Raw genomic sequence first — 10,770 nt, forward strand, 5'->3', positions numbered from 1 at the left:
TAATGTGTTTTTTTTTTCGGGGTGGGGTATCGCACAGTTTGATCATGTTTATAGGTCAGTGTTGAAGGGAGACAACTATCAGAATCATGCATACATTTTCTGGCATAAACTTCACTAATTACGAAGAAGAACATTGAAGACCGAGTCGAATGGGCGAGAGTTGCCAGTATATGGAATCAGGTCACAATTAGTACTTCCAGTTCAGTACCCACGAATGTAGTTCTAGTCTATTTTTTGAATATTTCTTCCTCTCTCATTTTGGTGGTGATAGAAGAGTTTTATTTATGCATGATTGGAAAGGATTTAAAGGTAATTGTTTATTCTTGAGAATATGAGCTCACGGTGTGGTTGTCCGTGTGTATTTCGGCGACAGTGCACAGTGAGTAATAAGGACTTGGTGATGATCCGGAAGTGAAATCTGTGTTATGTTTACATGCTGCTGTGTTGACAGTCTAGCATCTAAAAAAAAAGAACAGGTCAACCTTTGACAAGAACTTCACCGTGAAGTAATATTTTAAGGTATTTTAGATTAACGTATGATTTGTATTGATTGTCACACAGTGGAAAGGTCAGTACTGAGAAACAAATGTAGAGAACATATAGTAACATTGTGTTCTATGGCCATATCATAGGGATTAGGGTAACACTGATTCCAGAATAAAGCATGTATGATTCCCGTTCTTACACACAGATTAAGGGAAATCTCTGAAATTTTACGGTCCAATATTAAAGCTTATATAGTGACGGCGCGGATCCTCTTCGTTTGCTTAACTTATCCATATTCTGGGGCGGCGTACATGGGCGCACATCAGTAGAAACATAAACGTCTTTCGCAAGTTGTCGATCATAATAGCTGATAAGCAATTATATGAGGTTTCGTAGATTTCAGACAGTCCTTTTGACTGATAATTACTTCAGAGTACACAAGGAGAGACAAACTGCCATCGTTTGATTGGTTGTTCCGTTCGCCTTAAGAACAAAAATCAAAGCTAGAATACTTTAAAGTTTTCGCCTCGTAAAACTTCTTACTTTCTATGTAGTTGATGAACGGCTCCATAAATTCAGAAAATACACAACAGATGCGGTTTTGAAAGAGTCATTTGCTATAGAAGAAGCCTGGCAAATGGATAAGCTTAAGAATATACACGGGCACAAATAACTCGTGAATTCCAACGTGTATACTTTGCTTCAGTCACATTCATATACATAATCGAAGAATGCTGCGCAAGCATTTTTAAGAATATCCGTTGTTCACTCCCACTGAGACCACAAAACAACGTGGCTTACACGAACCCAATAAACACGTTATCAAGTCACACCCATGACTTTGATGCCTACGGTTGAAAATTTCTGCATAATTATGGTGTTCAAAATCTAGTTGGTACTATTTCTTCCCTTGAAATATTGTAATATGATTTTCTCATCTGCAAAAGAAAACGTCAAAAGATCATACTGTTTGATTTCAGAAATTATAATAGGCAACATATACTGTTTTGAATTATGCATTTTGTCTACTATGTCTCAGCATTGCATGCATTCAGTAATTCATTAACAAATATATTAATATGTGTATCTTTCAATGGAACCGTAGACCTGTCCACGTTCCTAGTGTTTTAGAAGATCAAACGGGTGGTACACGCTTCCATCATTCAAGAAGAAGGTCAACAGGTGGTACACGCTTCCAGCATTCAAGAATGTCAACACGCGGTACACGTTTCCAGCATTCAAGAAGAAGGTAAGCACATGGTATAGTGTTCAGGAAACGATATCATTAAAATGTGAAGCACTCTAATCAGAACAATAATAACTGCCGTATGCTTGTATATTACAACATTACTTGGGAGGTGCGGTGGCTCCGTGGTTAGCGTGCCTGACTCACGACCGAAAGAGTGCGGTTTCGAGTTCTACCATCGGACCAGGACGGGTCAGCTACAGCAGTGCCGGATTTAGGCATAAGCTAAACAAACTATAGCTTTGGGCCCCATAGTCTGAACTCACAGTTTGAATGGGCCTCTTATACGAAAGAGGGTCTCTACAGCTTCCCATAGCTTAGGGCCTCGCTAAATCTAAATCCGGCACTGCTCCTAGGCATGGCATTTGACTTAAGTTGCCTTGCCGCTAAATAACTAAATTGTGTTGCTGTGTCGTAAAGTTCCAAAGCAAACAACGTTACTAAACGTACGGGGGCCCCGAATGGCCGAGTGGTCTAAAGCGCTCACCGTTCCGGATCACTGCCATCTCACCTCTGCTTGCGTGGGTTCGAGTCCAAGGCTCGGCTAGCGTGGGTACGTGGGAAAGCCTGCCCGTAGCTTCTCGTGGGTCGGTGGTTCTTCCCTGGGTTTTCCAGGGTTCTTCCTCCACCAGTTATACTGGCCGCCATGTATAGCCTATCTTGTGCTGAAAAATGGCGTTAAACCCTAGAACAACAACAACAACAACAACAACTAAACGTACGTTGGTGAAGAATATTCTACTGTACGTACACTCTTATAAATCGAATCAAACTGCAAACACCATAGACTCTGATTTACCGTCCCATAATGTACTAGCGGATCAAAGTCTATGTTGTTTGTTTTAATTATTACTTCTACAATAAACTGCATAGACTTAGATCTGCCATGCATTAAGCAACGGCACGCCTAGATCGGTGATCTTTACAGTTGGCCTCGTCCTGTAAGCAAGTATTAACGGTATATAATATAATGAGAGTGGATTCGTTTCTAGTTCATGTTCTCAGATCAAAACGCTCAACGCGATATTCCTTCCCATACCGATATTTTTACTAATAGCAAAGGATTCAAAATGGTCGGTGATATTTGCAGTTGGTCTCGGCCTGTAAGTATAGACGGTATCAATTGTAATCAGAGTGGATTCGTTCCTAGGTTATATTCTCTGATCAAGACGTTCGACGCAATATTCTTTCCCTTACCGAATTTTGACTGATAACAAAGGATTCAAAATGCTCCCCATCGCTTAGCAGGCTTGAGGCGGATACTGTTTTTTTTTGTTTTTTTTTTAAAGCCATTTATCATGTCATATGTGCCTGATGACTGTTCACCTGCATTGGTGGTTTCATCATGCACTGGCTGTTCTGCTGGAACGTGCTTCTTCATTTGCTTATTTTGGGGGAAAGCTGCTGGATTTTTTTCTCGGTCGTTAAGCACCACTTGAACTACAAATGTCTTTTATTTTGACCATCATAACATAATGTTATGCTCTCCAGTCGACCCGTACATGCTACGATGGACCCTCATTAATTGCATTAAATAAAACCTCATTTGCGTTCTATAATGCATTGTGAACTAGACTTAACAACACGGGAGGTACTATATTCAGCTTTACTTGAATGTAAACAGCAGGCGATAAGCAAAGTGTGTGATCTAACAACACCCACCGCCTACACCATCAGATCGTCCATACGCCGCTAGCGCGGAGGCAGAATTGCTCATCCCAAAGAACTCAATATTTACCATTTTAAGTAAACTACAACTTTCAATTTCGAACACATCGTTTACCCTGGTCCGTACCTCACTCAAAATGGTTCAAAGATCAGTCCGATTTTTATGTCTCTACCGCCCTTCTTCTAGTCCCCCACCCCTCAAAAAAAGTTGACTAAATCTCTTTTGGATCACTTTCCTAACATCCTGGAGTATGGAAGTTCGATATGTGACAACGTGATTATTCTTGGAGATTTCGATTTTCCCTTTGACAGTCCTGAAAATCAATACAAATAAAAACTCCTTGATTATTTTCACATTTTCAACCTCAGTCACTTAGCCATGCATGGTCGTATTTTAGACAGGATCCTTCATAGAACTGATGATATCATTTTACAGTCTTCATTCGTGTCCCACGAACTTACATCGGATCACCTCTACGTTATACGCAATCTCACCATATCAGTCCCTAACTCTCCATCTACTAAGCGAAAACTCCCTATCATAAATAGAACGCAACTAATTCATGACGTCCAAACAAACCGTGCAGCGTTTTATTTCGTAATTTCATGGTGTTTGTGTTTGTAATCTTGTCGTTGTAGATGTTTTATGTGTTATATAATTATTACAAAATGCGTAGAGCTTCTAAGGATTAGGCACTGAACTAAGTCCATATTATTATTAATTGTAATAATAATAATAATAATAATAATAAGTTATTATTATTATTATTATTATTATTATTATTATTATTATTATTGTTGTCATTATTATTATTATTATTGCAAGTGTGTTTTGTGCAACACCTAGCAATATAAACAGATGGTCTTAAAACCAGAATAAGTCTTAACCGTCCATTTTATTTTAATTATTATTCAGTTGCGGTCTAAAACTAATATTTGTACTCAGTGACGTGTAGTATTGATAATGAGATTCACTTTCCATTGTTCAGATCCTTTTGACTTTTGACTGGATATATTACACTTTTTGAAAAGTTAAAAACAGGGATGTCTGCAATGAACACAAACGTTTGAATGAATTCAAATGCAGTACTTATATTTTGTGATATTTCATCTTCAAAAAATAGTGTGGTGTATGACCGGCAATTAGTGGAGACGCAGTCTAATTCAACAAATCGAATCCTCCATATTCACAGTGCAAGATAGGAAGACTGCCCGATGGCCAAAATTTCGGCGTAAGACACAAGGCTTTGCCAATTGTCTGGCAAAAGACTCGTGAATTATGCAAGACCTCGATACCAAGGAAATTGTAATTCGATGTTTTCTGGTCTGATACTCCTAATTTAAAGTATTTCCTAGAATTGTACAGACATATTAACCTTGAACTTCTCTTTTTGTGAATGATAAAAAAAAAAAAAGAAATTACGCAATGACTGCAAATGCGCAACTTAAGCAATTGGACACATAACCATAAATTCTTTAAAACTGTCTTGTATTAGTTCACATCCCTCTTTATTTTCTCTGAGTATATATAGACTACAACAAAAAGTTGTCATAAACTTGTTGCCACCATTGAACATTTAAGTGCATGCATACATTTAGGGAAATCCGGTCGTTCCAAAACTGTCCAATTAAAAACGATAGAGGGAAATGACCATCAATCTTCAATCATCTTCCAAATGTCTGTTCCAATTGTCAACAAATTCTTAGAGTGAATGCAGTGACTTTTGATCAAAGGCTTGGAAACTAAACTCAACTAACCTCATACATTTGTACATTCCAGATTCTTGAAGCGCTCAAGTAGCTTGCTATCTTTACAGATCACAGTGAACCATAACTGGATAATGTATTTGCTGCTAATCAATTCTGCAGAGCAATCGCGTCTCTCTGAATTTGCCAAATATTGTCGTGTCATCATTATAACCATCAATAATGCAACTTTATATATATATATATATATATATATATATATATATATATATATATATATATATATATATATATATATATATATATATATATATATATATATATATCACAGTCTGAAATCGTCAGGCTACCACAGGTGAACTCTGGTACTTGATATTTTCAGTTTATTAGTGTACTTTAAAAAGCAAAGTAAAACAAACATGTTGAAAGAAAACTGTTACATTCCGATAATGACACAGTTTTAAATATTGATTATTTGATACAAAATAAAGGCGAAGAACGAGTGGATGTGCCGGGGGGGGGGGGGGCGGTGAGGAGACTCGTACGTCAGGCGAAGGAGAGCACCCTCTGAGCTTTTTGCTTTTGCAGCTAAAATTGTTATGGTATTTCACGTAACCTTAACGTAACGCAGGTAATTCATCACAAAATTTATATTTAGATCTGAGTGTGGGGACGTAGGTTGGCAGCTAACATAACAATTGTTATCCGTGGTAAAGGAGGGATGTGCTAAATAACATTACCCCCGGGTACCTCGAACCCTCGCATCGCCACAGGGGAGAACAATTTCTTTTATACTTTGAATGAATGAATGAATGAATGAATGAATGAATGAATGAACGAACGAACGAACGAACGAATGAATGAATGAATGAATTTACAGAACATAGGCCTACGTTTCATCTTGAATGACTACACATTAATATTTATTTGGACGAGGTTTATCTTCCAAAAGGATTTTGCATTTCTCCATTGGTGTTTTAGACTATATTTTTTATCGGCATAGTCAGGATTGTCGGAAAGTGTTATAAAACACTACCCATTCAACTGTTCACTCATCCATCCATTCATGCTTATATACTATTAAGAACTCCTGCTACAATTAACCCATCTAAGAGGTAGGGGGTCCACTTCGTTAAATCCCATATTGATAGTATCAAGCTAATATCCCAGAATAGTTTTTATTTGATCTCTTGGACCGTGCCATTTTCCGTAAAATTACACATTAGATCTCGTGTAACAGTGTAGATGACATAAATGGATGATGGCCTATGGGAATGATTAATGGGCGCTGTTAGCACAATTGGATGGTCGGGGGTTATATGAAAAATACCCGAGGGTCATACATACATACATACATACATACATACATACATACATACATACATTACTTACTTACGTACTTACATAAACCACTTACATTAAAAAATAACATGGCATTTTAAGCGTTGCAATAAGCAAATTGATATACCAATAGTTTTGATATATCAGATTGTATTGTGATCCGGCCATGGCGTAATAATACGAATATGTAAACATTCTTTCAACTGCAGGCCTATAGATGATTGATGAATTTTCACTCATTAATCATTAATGGCGTAAGTAATAAGTAATAATAGTCCCCGTTTTCTAAATTAATGTATCATGAGTAGTAAATGGGGGCACCCTAGCGACAATGGGAATTAGCATTACAAGACCCCTTGGGCAACTCTAGCGACAATGGAAAATTAACATGGAGAAAAATCGTGGGACAATCTGGCGACAAGGGAAATTACCATGGAGAAAAATCGTGGGTCACTCTAGCGACAAGGGGAATTTAACATGGAACTATAGTGTGGGTCTGTCTAGCGACAAGGGGAAATTAACATGGGAATAGAGTTTGGGTCTGTCTAGGAACAAGGGGAATTGAACATATGGAAATTGAACATGGTGGGTCTGTATAGCGTCAAGGGGAATTGAACATGGTGGGATTGTCTAGGGACAATGATGGTAGAGGGTCAAACACAACAGAGACAGAAACATACATACACTAGTACAAGCGTGAGATTTATATATAAAGCATTACCAAGACCTGAAATCTTGCTGGGGTGTTCAAAAATTTGCATAATTGTAATGATGCTATAAATAGCTATAATCAAGGAAATGCTCAACGACAAAATGGATGTGACTAAAAGTAACGCTAAAATGACGAAATTGTCCCAGAATTTAAAGGAAAATAAACATATCCCCGAAAATTAAGTTACAATGGTTTAGACTAAAATGGATAAAATTAGTAACTACTTACAATATCAACTTCTGTGACGATCGTGGATAAATACCTATGTATCTATAATCAGCTGAAATTCCTATGAAATCCCACTATCTATTTATAGCTCCAACTTGTGGGTTTTTCCTTTGGAAAATCCCACTATCTTTTTATAGCCTCAGCTTGGGTGACGTTCCTGTTTATGAATTCTAGTATATATGTATAGCTACGAAATGTGGAAATCCCCAAGTCGATATTTATAGTCTCAAAATTTCCAGCGTCAGTGACGTCACTGTACTGAACACTAGGGGATAAATGTCAACAGTGTTGCAAGTGGCTGACCTGAATACACGCTACTGCAGGTAGGTAGGTAGAGTGTATCTGATAGGGATAAAGTGAGTTTTTATAGGGACAAACAGAGACCAATACACACACACACACACACACACACAAACACACACACACACACACACACACACAACGTACGCGCGCAGACATACGCACACACACACACACACACACACACACACAGAGGGAAGAGGAAAAAACAAACCCCAAATATACTATCAACACAGAAGGGAGATAATACAAACCCCAAATAAACTATCCACACAAACGTACGCGAACGCATACAAACCACAAATATACTATCAACACAGAAGGGAGATAATACAAACCCCAAATAAACTATCCACACAAACGTACGCGAACGCATACAAACCCCAAATATACTATCAACACAGAAGGGAGATAATAAAAACCCCAAATAAACTATCCACACAAACGTACGCGAACGCATACAAACCCGAAATATGCTATCCACACTCGGGAGGAAAAAGAAAAAACAACCAAATATACGATCTACACAACGTACGCGAACAAACACACACATACACATACACACACACACAGAGGGAAGAGTCAAAAACAAACCCCAAATATACTATCAACACAGAAGGGAGATAATACAAACCCCAAATAAACTATCAACACAAACGTACGCGAACGCATACAAACCCCAAATATACTATTCACACAACGTCGCTAACGCATACAAACCCCAAATATGCTATCCACACTCGGGAGGAAGAAGAAAAAAACAACCAAATATACGATCTACACAACGTACGCGAACACACACACACACACACACACAGAGGGAAGAGGAAAAAATAAACCCCAAATATACTATCAACACAGAAGGGAGATAATACAAACCCCAAATAAACTATCCACACAAATGTACGCGAACGCATACAAACCCCAAATATGCTATCCACACTCGGGAGGAAGAAGAAACAAAACAAACAAATATACGATCTACACAACGTACGCGAACAAACACACACACACATACAGAGGGAAGAGTCAAAAACAAACCCCAAATATACTATCAACACAGAAGGGAGATAATACAAACCCCAAATAAACTATCCACACAAACGTACCCGAACGCATACAAACCCCAAATATACTATTCACACAACGTCGCTAACGAATACAAACCCCAAATATGCTATCCACACTCGGGAGGAAGAAGAAAAAACAACCAAATATACGATCTACACAACGTACGCGAACACACACACACACACACACACACACACACACACACACACACACAGAGGGAAGAGGAAAAAACAATCCCCAAATATACTATCAACACAGAAGGGAGATAATACAAACCCCAAATAAACTATCCACACAAATCCGTGTCAGCGATTTCGAAGACGACATAACTGAGCTTTAATCAATGCTCTCCAATTATGCCACAAAACCACGAGTCCTGATTCACGCCAAAAGAAATTTCGTTCGGTCCATAAAAAATAGTATCACATCTGAGAAACGCAAAAACGAACTTCCAGAAACTTTCAGGTCTCGGTATCAGACTTGTCATGACCCTATGCAAATTCACATAGGCTTCGTTCAACTTGGCTTATCTTGAGCACATCTTCGTAGGAAGATGAGTCGACAATGGACTGAGGCATTCTGCGTTTGACAATGCCTTTGATGTCGTACACGTCGTCTTTTTTGGTGACACGACTTGATTTGAAATAAGTACGGGCTAGCGTTTTGGTGAGTACTTAACATCCATGGCTGTCTTGCTGAGCACCTTTTTCCTCCTTTACCACGCTCGGACAGAAAAATGAGTGTGTGGTGAGACAATTCCCACTCATGTTTAAAGCCTTTCAGTCAGGTTGTTAAGGACTAGTTAGTCCTACACCTGAGTGGCTAAATTTAAAAGTAGTCTGTGAGTACATAAAAGCCTGGGGGGATGAGGCTCTCTTTCCTTCCCCAGGAGTAATTAAAAATCACACGGTGCGTTATTAAACCAGTGATACATGCTCCATTAGAGCGAAAATCACTTTAATTCAAGTAAGCAAGCAAGCAAGTTCGGGTACCGTCTCTAGCACTCTTGATGACACCAACTGTCTGGGTTATTTTCTTTCTTGCAAGCCCCTATGTTCCACTTCTGTTTGTGATAATAACTTGTGATAATTCACATTTTCTAAATCTTTACAAGCCGTACAAAATACAAAACTTATATGACTTTGGCTTTTGACACTTGCACAGACTCTTCACTTTATAAGTGTCACGAGAAAATTGTATATCCCATTTTTACCATTTTCAAAAACACGCACACACTTGCAGCTTGACCAGAAATATGTACATCTTGTTTTGTGGATAAGTCACAGACAAGTCCAAGTATATATAGGTGGTTATGAACGTTAGGAATATCCCCTCATTTTTTCAGAAATATCAAAGCTTGTATGTGCATTTTCCCTTTTCCACTCTATATTAGTGCTTAGATTTGTTCCAAAAAAAAAAAGAAAAAAGAAACGAAGCAATTTTGAAGAAAAAGAAACAACTGAGTTTTGAATTCAGGTTTCTCTCTGTTTATAATTTTTTTCAAGTTGATGGTGCATGACAGAGTACATTCGCCTACCTTTCCAAAGTGAGAGGCATTTCTTCACATGTCATTGCCTTTGTTAAATTCGGTTTCATTGGTTAGTTATCGTTAATCTTTAATTTTTTTCATGCATTTCTTTTTGATAGAAGATTTAAGGCTTTCTATTGTTGTAACGGTATTTATGTTGTTTAGTCTGTTGATGTCTATAGCAAAGTGGTTAAGATTTTTCAGTTTCTTTTATTATTTCAAGCCCTACAAAAGGAGACCAAGTTTGTCTTCAAAGACGATTGAAACTCTAAATTACACGGGCGTGAAGGAAAACATCGTTGTGTTTGATCTAATCATGCTTGCCGTATCTCTTTGTGTTTTAGAGGTCATATTTCTTCTTAAGTAAATACACGCATCAATAGACAGACAGATTGGGTCATCATCCTTGAGTTTCACTGTACTTTCGGTTCTTTACTTCATACAAGCCCCAAATTTATTAGTTTGAAAACGAAAAGATAACAT

Source organism: Sinohyriopsis cumingii, chromosome 12 (assembly GCF_028554795.1).
Source record: "Sinohyriopsis cumingii isolate HCF-2022 chromosome 12, ASM2855479v2, whole genome shotgun sequence".
Taxonomy (NCBI): Eukaryota; Metazoa; Mollusca; class Bivalvia; order Unionida; family Unionidae; genus Sinohyriopsis; species Sinohyriopsis cumingii.